Source organism: Equus caballus, chromosome 1 (assembly GCF_041296265.1).
Source record: "Equus caballus isolate H_3958 breed thoroughbred chromosome 1, TB-T2T, whole genome shotgun sequence".
In the NCBI taxonomy this organism is placed as follows: Eukaryota; Metazoa; Chordata; class Mammalia; order Perissodactyla; family Equidae; genus Equus; species Equus caballus.
In genome coordinates this window covers 14,271,626-14,287,269 of record NC_091684.1, presented here as the reverse complement: position 1 = coordinate 14,287,269, position 15,644 = coordinate 14,271,626, and the positions used below count along the sequence as shown (strand labels likewise).

The following is a 15,644-nucleotide window of genomic DNA, read 5'->3' as shown; positions in this document are numbered from 1 at the left end:
TTCTCTGCCTGAGAGATATAATCCTGTCTATAACCCCAAATAACTAGAAACAAAATTGCATTTCTACCGAGAAATCATTCAGGACACGTGTTGCACCATGCCCCTAAGTCTTATTTTCTTTACATATTTTATCCAGCTTAAAGGCACAAGATATTCTGATCCCCCAAACCAGGAGTGTTCCGCAGTAGGTAATAGCAGTGAGAGGGACTTTCACAGGCTTTTCTACCGTCCTAAGGAGTTTATACTTTTAAAAGCACAGTCACTTTCCCGTAGGTAAAGATGTATATGGGTGTGTATAGATAATGTGAAAATTATTACTAAGATTACTCAGATCCTTTCAGGGAAATAGGCAGGCATCAATAAGTCAAAACAAAAGCTTCTTCTATCAACTTGATTGATTTCCTTCTCTGCATCTCAGTTATTGTCAAAAAATTCAGAGGAACATGGACTATTCAAACTGGAAGGGACCTTCAAGACCCTTTAGTCAAACCCCATAACCTGACAGATAAAGAAAGTGATGCCCAGATAAGGGAGGGGGCTTACTCAGAATTAGGGTCAGCTGACTCCCGGTCCAGTGCTTTCTGTTCTCACACACTGTCTTAGTCCATTCGGGCTGCCACAACAAAAACACCACAGACAGGGTGGCTTCTAAACAACAGAAATTTATTTCTCACAGTTCTGGAGGCTGGGAAGTCCAAGGCTGGCAGATTCAGTACGTAGTGAGAGCCAGCTTTCTGGTTCACTAATGACCATCTTCTCACTGCGTCCTTACATGGTGGAAGGACCTGGAGTCTCTCTTTTTTTTTTAAGATTGGCACCTGAGCTAACATCTGTTGCCAATCTTCTTTTTCTTCTTCTTCTTCTTCTTCTCCACAAAAGCCCCCCAGTACATAGTTGTATATTCTAGTTGTGAGCACCTCTGGTTGTGCTATGTGGGACGCCGCCTCAGCATGGCTTAGATGAGCAGTGCTATGTCTGCACCCAGGATCTGAACCCGCGAAATCCTGGGCCGCTGAAACACAGTGTGTGAACTTAACCACTCGGCCACAGAGCCAGCCCCTGGGGTCTCTTTTATGAAGGCACTAATGCCCTTCATGAAGGTCCACACCCATGACCTAATCACCTCCCAAAGGCCCCACCTCTAAATACTATCACCTTGGGCACTGGGATTTAATATATGAATTGAGGGGGGGAACAAACATTCAGTCTATAGCGCGCGCACACACACGCAAACATTCACACACATTTATCAAGCATCTTCTCTCTGTGAGGATTAGGGGAAGCCGGAGAAGATGCTCATTCAACATCTGTTCCAAGCCCAACCCCGTCTACTGCACAGAGGCTGGAAAGCTCCACGCGGACTCGCCTAAACTCCCTTGCAGCTCGAGTTCCAGGTGTGACTTAGTCCAACAGTCACGTGTACTTGCACACGACCTTGACTGAGAGTGAAATTGCACAGAGGAAAAGGTGCTTGCGTGAGACTTTAACTTGGGAAGGCATTACACGGAGAGAGAGAGGCGCCATGCGTCCGTTTTGCTGACAGATCCTGGCAGAGCTGGTTCAGTTGTGGAGCCAGGAGCCGGGGCAGGTGGCGTCCTCATCCAGCTGCTTTCTGACCATGGGGACGCAGCAGCTCCGTTGGCAGCCGAGTCCTACAATGTGGTCTTGGGAGTCATTCCTGGAGTAGAGCCACAAGACAGTCTCTTCAGCTATCCTCACCATCCTGTGGGCTAGCTAGACTTCCTAATAAGTCATTTCTACCGAGACCACCCAGAGTGGCTTTTGTCTGTCTGTCGCTAGAACCCTAATCAGTAACACAGAAACTTGAATTACTTAAAATATAAATCAGGATTCCGATGTTTTTCTAATCCAGATTGTCCTTCCCACAGGTAGTTCGAATTAGACATGCTTGATCTTATACATGGGCATTTTGTGAAACATTCACCCAGAGATTTGACACTTTTATACAAGGAGGTAGAAAGGTGCTAACTTGGGTTAATGTGTGATGGATCACGTGATCACAATTATTTCAATATGATTTCCAGAAGAGAGTTTCAAAACAGTTAGAATCGCACCTGAGCTCAAGCAAGTACGTGGGCTTTAATGATCTGGAATCAGGTGCAGAGTCCATGGAGACATCAGTTCAGAACTGAGTCAACAGTATGAGCAGCCAGGCCCTGGATGCAGGAAGGAGTGGGCCCAGGGTTACAGAACAGGACTGTTTCTCTGATGCACAAGCTTTCCAGTCTCCCCTCTTCTGCTATTCACCTCCACATCCGGGACTTGAGCCATCACAGTATCCAATTCTCCTGGGTGGGATTGGTCGAAGGACATCATGATTCCCAAGCTGGACCAATATGTCTCCCCTCAGACTTAACAATTTGGAGCTGAAGGTTCTGGTGCCAGAAGAGCACGGAGGTGAGACTGCCAGTGGCCACCTACCCTGAAACATGGAGAAAAGGGCCCATTTTCAGTTGGAGAGAATACATTAAGCATGAGATGAGATGGAGACATACAGGAGAGAGAGCAAGTCACAGTGGTTTTGAGTATAATTTCAGCTCGGGACCCGGTTGGTAGCTCTTACCAACCCCATGAGCTGTTACAGGGCCCTTCCTGGCAACAGGAGCCATAAACGCTTTCCTGCTTAGGCCAGTTCAAGCTGGGTTTCTTCAACCCAGAGAATCCCAATAACTGGCCATGAAAGTAGGAATCCAGCACCATCAAGACACTGGCTTCCCCAGAAAGTGGAGAGAAGGAAGATGGGTACCTTCACCCTGCAGCAGCTGCCCCTCCGAGACGAACAGGCGTCTCAGCTTCCCCAAGACCCACACTTACCTCTGCAGTGTCCCAGCACCACGGACCCTGTTCTAAGTTAATGCATTGCCATGAAAGCACCCACTCATCCACAGTCCTGCTTCCCATGGGCCAAAAGCCAGGCCCTGTCAACACCTTGGAAGATGAGTTAGCACCCCACCTTGGAAGACCTTGGGTTGGGTGGCCATTTGGTGCTCACCAACAGGGCATCCCAGGGAGATTCCAACTGAGCCCCACTCCAGGAAAGGTGGGGAACCCGTAGCAAGCCCCGTGCTGTACTCACCACTTTCCTCCTCTTTCCATGCCTTACACAGCCCAGGGTGGGGGGTGGTTTGAGGGATATTTATCACGCCCTATGCTTTGTCTCCACCCAGGAGGGCATGGCCCATACCTGGAGGACTCTGTCCTACTGAGCTTGGTTGCACACACTGCAAGAGGTTGCTGGGGAAAACGAATTGCTCTGAATGACACAAGGATGAGAAATTTGAACTTCCAGGGAAACCGAGAACGAAGGCTGGACACTGGGTGTGGGAGGGGCAGAATGGGAGTCAGATTTGGGGGTTCTCCATAGAGAAGAGATTATGGTTATTGAGGGTTTCGCAAGTAAAAGGCTCTACGCAGTGCAATGTGATCCCGGCCTAGGCCCACAGATCTTCAGTAAAAAAGGCCACAGATTTATTGATCTGCTGGTATTTCTCGTGGAAACCAGTGAAGGGGCTAAGCTACATTAATTGGGGGACCCAGGCTGGGGCCAAAACAGAGTCAGCTCCCCTGGACAAGGGGAAACCTGACATGGTGCTAACATTTCTACAGGTTTGAATCCAATAAATCTTAATACAACCTAGTCAGTTACGGTACTTTGACTTCATGGGATGTAACAGTTACTTAAAATGATAAAACTAGGTACAGGGGGAAATGTACAAAGCAGTAAGTTTTTTTTAAAAAAAAACTTTGATTTGTATGTTGATTATGAATACAGCTCTGAAAATAGAGGCATAAAGACTGAAGGATGAAGTGCAAAAATAAGTTGTATTAGGGTAGGGTTATTATGGCAATTTTCTATTCTTTTCTAAAAATTTCTTAGTGTTGTTTTAAAATCCAGACCATTAAAAGAAATTGGGAAATTCTGATGCAGGCATTTGGCAAGAAGCTAATATGTACAAGGCTCTGTGAAGTGCTCCAATCTTGGTGCACTTTCAAGGAGTTTGCAGGCTAGTAAATTATTTCATAGCTAATTACCAGGAAGAAAGTGATATGTACAATGACTAGAGGAGAAAATAAACCCTCCATGGGGGCACAGAGGAGAAAATATATCCAAGTGGCAGATTGAAAAAGACATTAAGAAGGGAGAAACTCAAAACCTTCGAGCATCATTTCTGAGGACAATGGGAGTCACTGAAGGCATATGAGAAGAGGTGTGCCATGACCAGAACTGTGCTTTACAGAAATACCATGGCATCATGTGTAGAATAGATGACCTAGAAAGAAAAAGGCTATTATAGACCAGGATGAGGAGGGCTTGGCCTAGGAGAGTGCAAGGGCTAAAAAGAGAAGGAGACGAAGAAAGACACTAGAGTGCAGGTTATAGAATAGCTTTAAGGTAAGAAAAACCCCAAGATGGCAGCCTGAGTAAGAAGACAGAGAGAGAGGGCAAATGTCTGCGTAAAGATGGCAGGTCTGTTAGTCTACTCAGGCTGCCGTAACAAAATACCACAGACTGGTGGTTTAAACAATAAAAATTTATTTTCTCACAGTTCTGGAGGCTGGAAAGTCCAAGACCAAGGTCCAGCAGGTTTTGGTTTCTGGTGAGAGCTCTTCCTGGCTTGCAGACAGCCACCTTTTCAATATGTCCTCATACAGCCTTTCCTCAGTATGTGCATGAGGAGAAAGCGAGAAAGAGTTCTTCTTAGAAGGACACTAATCCCACCACGGGGTCCCACTCTCATGACCTCATCTATACCTAATTACCTCTCAAAGGTCCCACCGCCAAATGCCATCACATGATGGGTTAGGGCTTAAACATATGATTTGAGGGGAACACAATTCGGTCCATGGCAGCAGGGCAGGACTGCCGTTCCTTGGTTGATGGATGGGAGGATGAAGAAGAAATGCACTGTGTGCATGTCAGATAGTATTGGTCAGAAGAGAAATTTCTTGCATTAAAGGATGAAAGTCAATCAAGATTAGTGAGTAAAAATAGAATGTATTAAGTCACAGAATTCAGGGGAAAGCACAGAGGTCATCAAAACATTGTGGGAAAGCAGATTAGATGAGAAGAGGAAGATAGCAAATGTTCTAATTCTTGCAATCACAAAAGTGAGTTTGAACAGGAATGTAGGCTAAATCTGACCGTGTAAAACAGAAGGTTTATATTTCTGCTCCCAGCCACGGTGGAAAAAGAGGGACAAAATTTACCCTCTTGCCTGAAAAAAACTAAAAAACTGGACAAAAAATGTTTGAAACAGCAGTTTTCAAGAGACTAAAGATTATGCAGAGGAAGATAGTGGTCTTGGAGAGTCAAGAAATAGACCAGATGAACCCACAGTGGCCCAGCTTGCTGCCTTGCAGGGGTTTCCAGAGTGCAGAACCAAGAGGGAGAATGTGGGCAATTCAGGAGAAGCTTTGAGTTGAGGACACAGACCTGAGAGTCCAGGAAGACAGAGCAGCTTGGCTTCACAAGACAAAGTACCAGAGAGGAGACAGCTTCACAGAGAGAAAACTCCAGAGACCAGCCGAGGGTCCCCCAGGATCATTCAGCAGAGTCTGATCAGCACAGTGTGGGAGGAAACTACTCAAGGCTGGAGAATGAATAACCCAAAAGGAGAAGAGGGAACAGTATCCAGCACTCAACAGGATGGGGAGTGGTGCCTGTCCCCTCAGACTGGAAAAACTCATAATTCACCCTTGCTTCCATAGCGGAGAATAATTAACCCCAAACTAAACACAGCGTTGGCCCTGCCTAAAAAATCTTAAAAGAAAGACTCAAAAGGATCAAATGTTTCCAAGAAATGTAAGTACATCCCAGAAGAATGCTCCTCAATATTTATAATAATTGAAAACAATGCTCAATAAAACAAAAACATCCAGCATACAAAAGGCAAAAGTCAAATGTCTGGAATCCAATGAAAAATTACCAGGCGTGCAAAGAAGCAGAAAATTAACAGCCGTGATGAGGAAAAGAGTCAATAATTTGAAACTTACCCAGACTGACACAGATATTAGAACTACCAGACAGAACACTAAAACAGTATTAAACTGTATGTCATATGTGTGAAAAGTTAAGTAGAGACATGAAAGATATGAAAAAGACCCAAACCCAGAGACTAAAACTATAATGTCTGAGATTAAAAATACACTCAGTGGGATTAACGGCAAACTAAACATCACAGAAGAAAAGATTTTTAAACTTGAAGACCAGCAATAAAAATTCTCCAAAATGAGAAATGGAAAAAAAGAATTTTTAAAATGAACAAACTAAGAGTGAGCTGTGGGACACCTTCAAACAACTTAGCATATGTGTGACTGAGTCCCCAAAGGAGATGAGAAAAGAGGGCAAAGACCACAGAAAAAAACATGTGAACAAATCATGGCTGAAAATTTTCCAAATTTATTGGAAACTGTAAACCCACAGATCCAAGAAGCTCAATGCACCCAAACAAAAGACATGTGAAGAAGATGAGCCCAAGGTAGACTGTAGTCAAATTATTCAAAATCACTATAAAGAAAATAATCTTCAAAGCAGCCAAAGTTAAAACAGAAGAAGAAAAAGACACATTACACACACAGGAACAAAGAGAAGGATGACAGCAGATTTCTTCTCAGAAACAATGCAAGCAAGAAGAAAGTGGGACTACACCATCCAAGCACAGAAAAAAATCTCCCGTGTAGAACTCTACACTCTGTGCACTGGTTTTCTATTTCTCTTCTCTATCACAAACTTGGAGGCTTATAACAAAACAAATTTATTACCTCACAGTGTCCATGGATCATGTTGGCTATATTCACATCAGACAAAACACGTTTAAGACCAAAGAATGAAGAACGTCATTTCATAATGATAAAGGGAGGAATTCATCAGGAAAATATGACAATCCTAAATGTTTATGCCCCTAATAATGGAGTTTCAAAATGCATAAAGCAAAATAAATAATAATGATAGAACTGAAAGGAGAAGTAGAGAAATCCACAAATATAGTCAGATATTTCAATACCCCTCTCTCAATAATTGATAGAACGAGTGGGCAGAAAATCAGTAAGGATATAGAAAACTGAACACAGTCCATCAACGTGACTTGTTGATATTTACAGAGGACTTCATAACAGCTGAACACTCTTTGTGTGTGTGCACAGAATATTTACCAAGATTCTGGTCCATAAAACAAATCTCTATAAATTGAAAATTCAAGTAATACAAAGTATATTCTCCTTCCCCAACAGAACTTAATTATAAATCAATAACAGAAAGATCTCTGGAAAGTCTTCAAATGTTTAAGGACTAAACGACGCATTTCTAAAGAACCCATAGGTCAAAGAAAATATCACAAGGGAACTAGAAAGTGTTTGAAAGTGAATTAAAATGAAATACAACATGTAAAAATTTGTTAGATGCCACTAGAGCAATACATGAGGGAGAATTTATGGCACAGGACAGCTATGTTAGAAAAGAAGAAAGGCCTCAAATCAATGGCCTCAGCTTCCACCCTAAGAAACTAGATAACAAAGAGCAAATTGAACCTAAAGTAAGTAGAAGAAAGGAAATAAGATCAGAAATCAATGAAAGAGAAAATCAAACCCAAAACTGATTCTTAAAGAACATTAATGAAATTGTTAAATCTGAGCCAGACTAATCAAGAAAACAAAAGAGAGAAGACGCAAATTACCGATATCAGGAATGAGAATATCATTATAGATTCTACAGATAATAAAATGATTATAAAGGGGATATTATGATTAACTTTATGCCAACAGATTTGGCATCTTAAGTAAAATTGAAAATTCCTTGAAAGACACAAACTACCAAAGCTTAATCAAGAAGTAGTAACTACCTGGAATAGCCCTACATTTATTAAAGAAAATTGAATTTGTAGTTTAAAACCTTCCCTCAAAGAAAACTGGCCCAGATGGTTTCACTGGTGAATTCTACCAAACATTTAAGGGAGAAATAATATAATACCGATTCCACACAAACTCTCTGAGAAACTTGAAGAGGAGAGAGCACTTCCCAACTCTCTGAGGCCAGCATCCCAAAGTCTGACAGATATCACAAGAAAATAAACTACAGACCAATATCCCTATGAACATAGATGTAAAAAATCTAAACAGAATTTTATCAAATCAAATCCAACAAGATATAAAAATGAGATACTTCATGACCAAGTGGAATTATCCTAGAAACATAAGATTGGTTTAACAGTCAAAAATCAATCAATATAATTCACCATATTAACAAACTAAAAATAGAAAAACCATATGATTATCTCAAAAGACTCAGAAAATGCATGTCACAAAATCCAACATCCATTCCTGATAAAAAAAAATTCTCAGTGAACTAGCAGTAGAAGGAATTTCCTCAATCTTACAAAGGGCATCTACAAAAAACATACAGCTAACGTCATACTTGATTCAAGAAAAAAAAATGTTGACTTTTGCCCTAAAATCAAGAACAAGTCAAGGATGTCTGCCCTCACCATTTCTATTTAAAATTGTATTGGAAATTACTTTGAAAAAGAGAAACAAAGTAGAGACTTATTATAAAGCTACAGTAATCAAGACAGTGTTGCACCAGCATCAACATAAACAAAAAGATCAATGGACAAGAATAAAGAGTTAGGGAAAAGACCACATGTATAGGGACAACTAAGTTTTGGGACAGGTGCAAAGACAATGCAGTAGAGAAAGGACAGTGCTTTCAACAAATGGTGCTGGAACAATTGGATATCCATTGCAAAAACATGAACCTTGATCCACACCTTGCAATTCACTTCAAAATGGATCATAGACCTAAATGTAAAAGGAAAAGAAATAAACTTCTAGGTGAAAACAGAGAAGAAAATGTTTGTGGCCTTAGGTTAGAGAGTGAGAGATTACAAACTTTTGGGCATGATGGATACATTAATGGTGATGGTTTCATGATGTATATGACACCAAAATCACTACTCATGAAAAAAAAGTTAATAAATTGGACTTCATCAACACTAAAAACTTACTTTTCAAAACAGTCTCTCAAGAGAATGAAAAGACAAACCGCAGACTGGAAGAAAATATTTGCAAAGTATATATCCAGTAAAGGATCCAGTACACGTAAAGAACTTTCAAACTCAATAATAAGAAAAACACATAACCTATTTTTCAAAACTGAGCAAAAGATTTGAGCAGACACTTCACTAAGAAAGACATAAAGGTGGCAAATAAGAATATAAAAAGATGCTCAACATCACTGTTATTAAGGAAATGCAAATTAAAACCACAATGAAATACCACTACACACATATTAGAATGGTTAAAATTAAAAAGACTGAACTTACCAAGTGTTGGCAAGGATGTGGAGAAACTAGAACTCTTATACACTACTGGTGGGAATGTAAATAGCAATGGGATTTTGGAAAACAGTTTGACAGTTTCTTAAAATGTTAAACACACACCGACCATATGATGCAGCCATTCCACTCCCACGTATTTACCCAAGAGGACTGATCACATTTATCCATATAAATACTTACACATAAATGTTCATAGCAGCTTTGTAGGTAACATCCCCCAAACTAGAATTAACCCAAATGTCCATCAACATGTGACTGGATAATAAATTGGGATATATTCATATTCATACAACGAAATACTACTCAGCAATAAAAAGGAACAAACTATTGATACACACAGACATGGATACATCTCAAATAATTAAACTGCGTGAAAGAAGCCAGGCAAAAGAGTAAAGACTATATGGTTCCATTTGTGTAAAATTCTTTTAAAATGCAAACAATTCTACAGTAACAGACAGCAGACCATCGGTTGCCTGAGACTGCTGGGCTGGGAGGGAACAGGAAGGGATGGGATGAGAGAGTACAAACTTTGGGAAGCAATGGATATGTTCATTTTCTTGATTGTAGAGGTGGTTTCGTGGGTGTATACATATAACAAAACTTCTCAAATTGTACACTTCAAATATGTGCAGTTAATTACATGTCAGTTATATCTCAAGGAGACTATTTATTTTAAAAAGATTTGACTGAGACTAAACTTCCCTAAGTATCTCTCCTTATGTTAATAACATCTTACTGAGAAAAAAACTCATGCAGGTTTAAAGAAATGTTCACAGGGGTATAGGGGTGTTAGCTAGCTCCACCCAGAAGGAGGGTCGGGGGAGATTTGTGAGGGGGCTGTGGATGACAGACGGGGACAGGCTTGAGCCCCTTGGGTCCTGCAGACCTGTTGACAGTCTCATTGGTGTGACATGGTCAAGAAGATAGTAACCTAAACATTTGGGCATCCATATTGCCCACCTGTCCATCTGATGCCATCCTGCGTGGAAGGCAACCCTCTAGGGAGAGGACGAATGAGTCAATTGTGTTTCTAAACTCAGGTGTTTGAGGGCCCCAGCTGTCTTCTCCCCACTTCCCACCTCCACCCCCAAGTCCCTGCCCAGGTGACCAGAGTTCAGGCCCGCCAGAGAGCAGACTCCAAGGCAATCACCCTACATCTCCCTGCCACATAGAAAAGTCCCCGTGGCCCCTGTGCATTCACGGAAGTGCTAGTGCTTGTGGGAAAGATGCTCAGAGCACAGCCCTGGGCTGCTCCATCCTGCTTGATCACACCCACTCAACTGTTTGCACCAACAATAATAGTAATAATAAGAGTAGCGACAATTATTATTTTATTAATGGCAGTTAACATTTACTGATCACTACACCACACTCACATGAACGAAGCCCTTCGGTAGGCATCTTACAGCATTGTCTCATTGGATACTCATTACAAATCTCTGGGGGGTGTTCTCATTATCGCTATTGAGTAGGTGGGGAAAATGAATCTTGGAGAGGTTAGACAGCTGCCCCAAGGCCACATAGCCAATATGAGCACATGTGGGAAAACACACCCAAACACCTAACCAGAGGCCACACTGTGGTCATTCATTTCAAGCCACATCCAGAGCAAGGATGAGCAAAGGGCACCTTCAACAGGCTACCCATGGTTGCTGACATCATCAGGCAGCAGCCAAAACAACCACAGCAACTGCAGAAGGCAAATGACCTATTCCATACCCATGTAACACTAAAACAGTGTTGCTTTCAGCCCTATTTGTTGGGCTGTACAATGAGTTTTGTACTTTTCCTACCAGCTTCTATACTCATCACTGAAAATCAGGACTTTTCACATCTTGGGCAGGGATTTCCCAAGACACAGGACTTTCAGTACTAAAACTGGGACAGTCCCATGAAAACACAAAAGGTTAGCTGTTCACTCTAAATTAGCCACCTCATCCTGGACATAGCTGCAAGGCCAGACACTGTGGTGGCCAGGCTAAGTGCAGCATGGTCCCCGTTCCCAAGTGGTCACCAAAAGGCTGACATGGAGCCTTAGTTCAGCACACCCCAGCTCAGGTTACTTAGTCTCAGCTCCCTCAGAGCCTTAACTGAACTTCCTCTGACCCTTTCCTGCAAAGGCATGGGAGCTAGATACCAGGCAGATCGTTTGCAGCCATTTATAATTAATTTATGCTGCCTGAAACATCCCACTAGGTCAGTATCGTTCTTCACCCAGTTAATGAAAGGATTGATTTTAAGGACACCTTTGATCATTAAAAGCATGATTAAGACTTCCTCCCTATTACCCTTCTCAGGGAATGAGCAATGAGTCTCCCCACAGCAAAATGCCTTCAGTTGTCCCAACAAATGCACTTGCTGCAATCTTGTGTTTAATTAGTCTCTTTCTTCAGATAAAATAATCGTGTCCCTGCTCTGGATTTCATTCACAAGATCATTTACTTTGCATATGGCAGGCTTTTTATTGACTCACTCATTTATTGCGGTGCCATATGGTGCACACAGAGCAAAGCAACGATGCGTTAGGCTGAAACCCAGCAGGAGCATGGGAAAAGCCAACACAGTCTGACATCGGTCAGGCCGCCAGCTGACATGTAATTGACTATCTACTATGTGCCACCAGCCAGGCCCAGGGGCTGGGGATTCAGAGATAAGGAAGAGGCATGGACACTATCCTCAAGGCAGAGTTTTCCAACCTCAGCCCTATTGCCCTTTCAGGCTGGATAATTCTTAGTTGTGCGGGCTGTCCTGTGCATTGTAAGATGTTTAGGAGCATCTCTGACCCTTACCCGCTAGAAGTCAGTAGCACTGCACCCCCCGCCCCTATTGTGACAACCAAACAGATCTTCAGACATTACCAAATGTCTCGAGGGGATAGAGTTTCCCCCAGGTTGGAAACCTCAAGGTGTTTGCAATCTAGAAGAGCAACTAAGACAAGTACACAAATCTTCATGATGAAGGACATCACAGGATGGTAACGGGAGGAATATGGTGATTGTAAACTGCAGTGCCCTTGGGGGCCAGGATAGGAAGGCCAGGAGAGCAGTGGGGACATGTCTAATCAGGGAGCACAATCCCACCACAAGGCAGCAGCTACTGATCAGCTCCAACCAAGTGTTACCAGATACGCTGACATTTCTAGTCGAATTCTGAAATCTGAAATCTATGTGAAATTTCTCAATTTGTTAATGCTTTCAACCAGTTCAGAAATATATTAAATACAATGTAAACTCAAAAAGTAAATAAATAAAAAGATCGAGGGTCTTATTCATCCAGGTGCCCCTTCTGTGTTAGAAAATTGGGCAACCCCTGAGGTGTCCTGGCACTGCCTCTGGCTCTCTTCTACCTCTGGGCATTGGAATCTGTTTCTGGAAAGTGGAAGGTGGTCCATATGATTGAGCTTGTTCAATGGTTCTTGGCCCTGGATGCCCATTCAAATTGCCTGGAGACATTTAAAAGCACATCGATGCACTGGCCCCACCCCAGACCAAATAAACCAGAATCTCAGGGGGTGGGGTCCAGGTGTCCATGTTTGTAAAAATCTCCCAGGTGATTCTAACAATCAGCCAGGCTGGAGAACCACTGGTGTAGGAGAAGACCCACCTCCAGGTCCTATGTTGATTAAGATCCAGGACTCCAGACTGGGAGTACTTGGTTCAAATCCTCCTTTACCAGGAGTAACTACGGGGTCTGGGAGAAATTTAACCTGGGCCTCAGGGTCTCCATCCATTAAATGGAGATAATAACACTACCTAGTTTATCAAGTTGGTGTAAAAAAAGTCAGAATCTCTAGAGGTGGGTCCCAGGCATTAGTGATTTTTATTTTCCAGATGTTTCTAAATAGCAACCAGGGTTGAGAAGCAATAATTAGGCTTTTGCCAGCTCTAACATTCTGTTAATTCCCCTTTATGTGAAGAGCAAATGAATACTAGACACCCACTAAGTCTGGGACTGAGGTGCCCCGTTGGGATCCTTCAAGAAGGACTGGAGATAAACAGCCAGATGCTGGGTGTACGCAAAGTAAACTCCAAAGAGACACAACACAATCTCCTACACACACAATCAATTAGCTGTTAGGGAGAAGAAGTACCTTGAATATCATTTTAAAGGGACCTGGCTTGTGAGGGCTGCCTCTGCTGACATGAAGGGTCGTCCACCAAAAAAACTCAAAGAGCCCTAACATCCAAACACTGAGTATCTTGAAGTATCTGATCTAGTGTCACGCTGGTAATAATTCCATTATTCACCTGAACTTTTGTAACGAGGTGGCTAACTATGGGGCTTCCATCTGGGACACACACATTTATCATTTGATTAGAAAAGATTACCTATTTTTAGATAAAACATATATCCCCTAACAGGGATGGACAGTTATAAATAACTTGGGAAACTCTAGCTGACGCCCAAAACGTCATGATTTAGGTTGAAAGAAAAAGCCTTTCTGATCACTGTCCTTTTGTGGTCCTCAGCACATTTTTCATGTTTACTTGCTGTCACCCCAGATAAGTGATCACCATGGGTGCATCCCACTTCCTCACAAGCTAAGGCAGGAGGAAGAATTGTCACAATCAAATGGGCAGGATCAAGATTCCCCTGGCAGGGGCCTGGGGCCTTTGCCCTGCAATCAGTTAGTTAGCCCACCTCCAATTTATGTTGGACGGCTATTGGGTTAGCCACAGAAATGACTTCAAGTCAGGCCTCTGCTCAAGCTGTCAGATGGAAGAAGGTCTTGAAGGAAGCCAAGCCTCTCCTACACTGAAACAGAGCCTGACCCTTCTGTGAGGTTCCTTCCTCCCCTGGCCTTTGAAGCAGCTCAGATAGATTCTGATGTAAAAATCCCAATGACTATTGCTAGAAAATTCTGACCAAATAAGGAAAGTAGTATTGGATTAGACCTTAAAGCATAAAAGAAATATCCATGAGTCCAGAAGTTACTCCCACTTCTAGGAAGATGGAATAGACATACTTTTCCCTATTTCTTCCACTATGTACGACTAAAAACCTTTTATATAGATAGAGATAGATATAGATACAGACATATCACACACACAAGTAGACTGAAAGGTAAAGGGAAGAAGGTAGACCAGCTAAGGACCTTGGTATCCAAGAAATGACATTGTGAGTTCCTTGGGTTTTCTTTTGGCTTCATATATCCCGCATATGGAGTAGAAGAAGCCAATAGCCCAGAAATGTCAACACACACAAACAAAAACAGAAAAAAAGCCCCAACAAAAGTCTGCTCTCTGTAGCCAAAGTGCCAGGAAAGAACCAGCCCAACAAGACAGAATACTTTTAGCCAATAACCACTCTACTCCAGGCAAACACCACAGTAAAATTTTTGGTACCACCTCTACCCATGCCAGCAAAGGCCAAGAGGGGAATTTCGATTTCCATCCTCTCACTGCTGTAACAAGGTGCCCCAACTCCCCAACCCAGATGATACCAAAGAAGACCAAATAAGGAGCCCGGGCTTTTATCCCATCACTGCACAGTGGTAATGAGCCCCCGCCCCCACCCCTGCAGTGTCAGTGAAGACCACAGAGGGAGTCAGAACTTTCAACCAGCAGCAACAAGGAGCCCTCACCTCAGATATGAGCAAATGCCAAGTAGGAAACCCGGACTTCTACCTCCACCTGGCAGTAACAAGGCAGCGCTACAGCTTCCCCTACTGAAGTGATGTCAGAGAAATCCAGCTAAAGCAAAAGGTTTAAATAAGATAGAGTCTTGTAACATAATACAAAAATGTCCAGGTTTCTGCCAAAAATCACTCATCAAACCAACAACCAGGAAGAGCTCAAAGTAAATGAAAAAAGAAAATCGATAGATGCCAATACCAAGCGGACAGGAATGTTAGAATTATGTGACAAAGATTTAAAAGCAGCCATGATAAAAATGTTTCAATGAGCAATTACAAATTCACCTGAAGCAAATGAAAAGATAGAAGACCTCAGCAAGGAAGTAGAATATATAAAGAAGAATTAGAAATTTTGGAACTGAAAAATACAATAACTGAAATAAAAGCTCAATGGATGGGCTCAATGACCAAGTGGGAGACAGGAGGAAAGAATCAGTGAATTGGATGACAGAACAATAGAAATTACCTAATCCAAACAACAGAAAGAAAATAGACTTTAAAAAAAAAAAAAAAAAAAAACAGAGGAACAGAGCCTCAGAGACAGACAGTAATACAAAAAAAGACCTAACTTGATGTTGTCACAGTCCCAGAGGAGAGGAGAAAGAGGGTGGGGCTGAAAAGGTACTCAAAGAAATAATGGCTGAAAGTTTCCC

General features: G+C 42.2%; 1 long non-coding RNA gene across 1 annotated transcript in view; it reads right to left on the bottom strand.

Annotated features, from left to right (window-relative positions):
* Positions 1–845: 845 nt before the first annotated feature.
* The window catches only part of LOC138923167 (uncharacterized), an 88,519-nt gene continuing 73,720 nt past the window's right edge, over positions 846–15,644 (bottom strand). The window contains exons 3-4 of the long non-coding RNA XR_011436402.1: positions 2,269–2,443; positions 846–1,678 (exon numbers count right to left, since the gene is read on the bottom strand). This is a non-coding gene — a long non-coding RNA (uncharacterized lncRNA). The remainder of the gene's footprint in view (positions 1,679–2,268; positions 2,444–15,644) is intronic.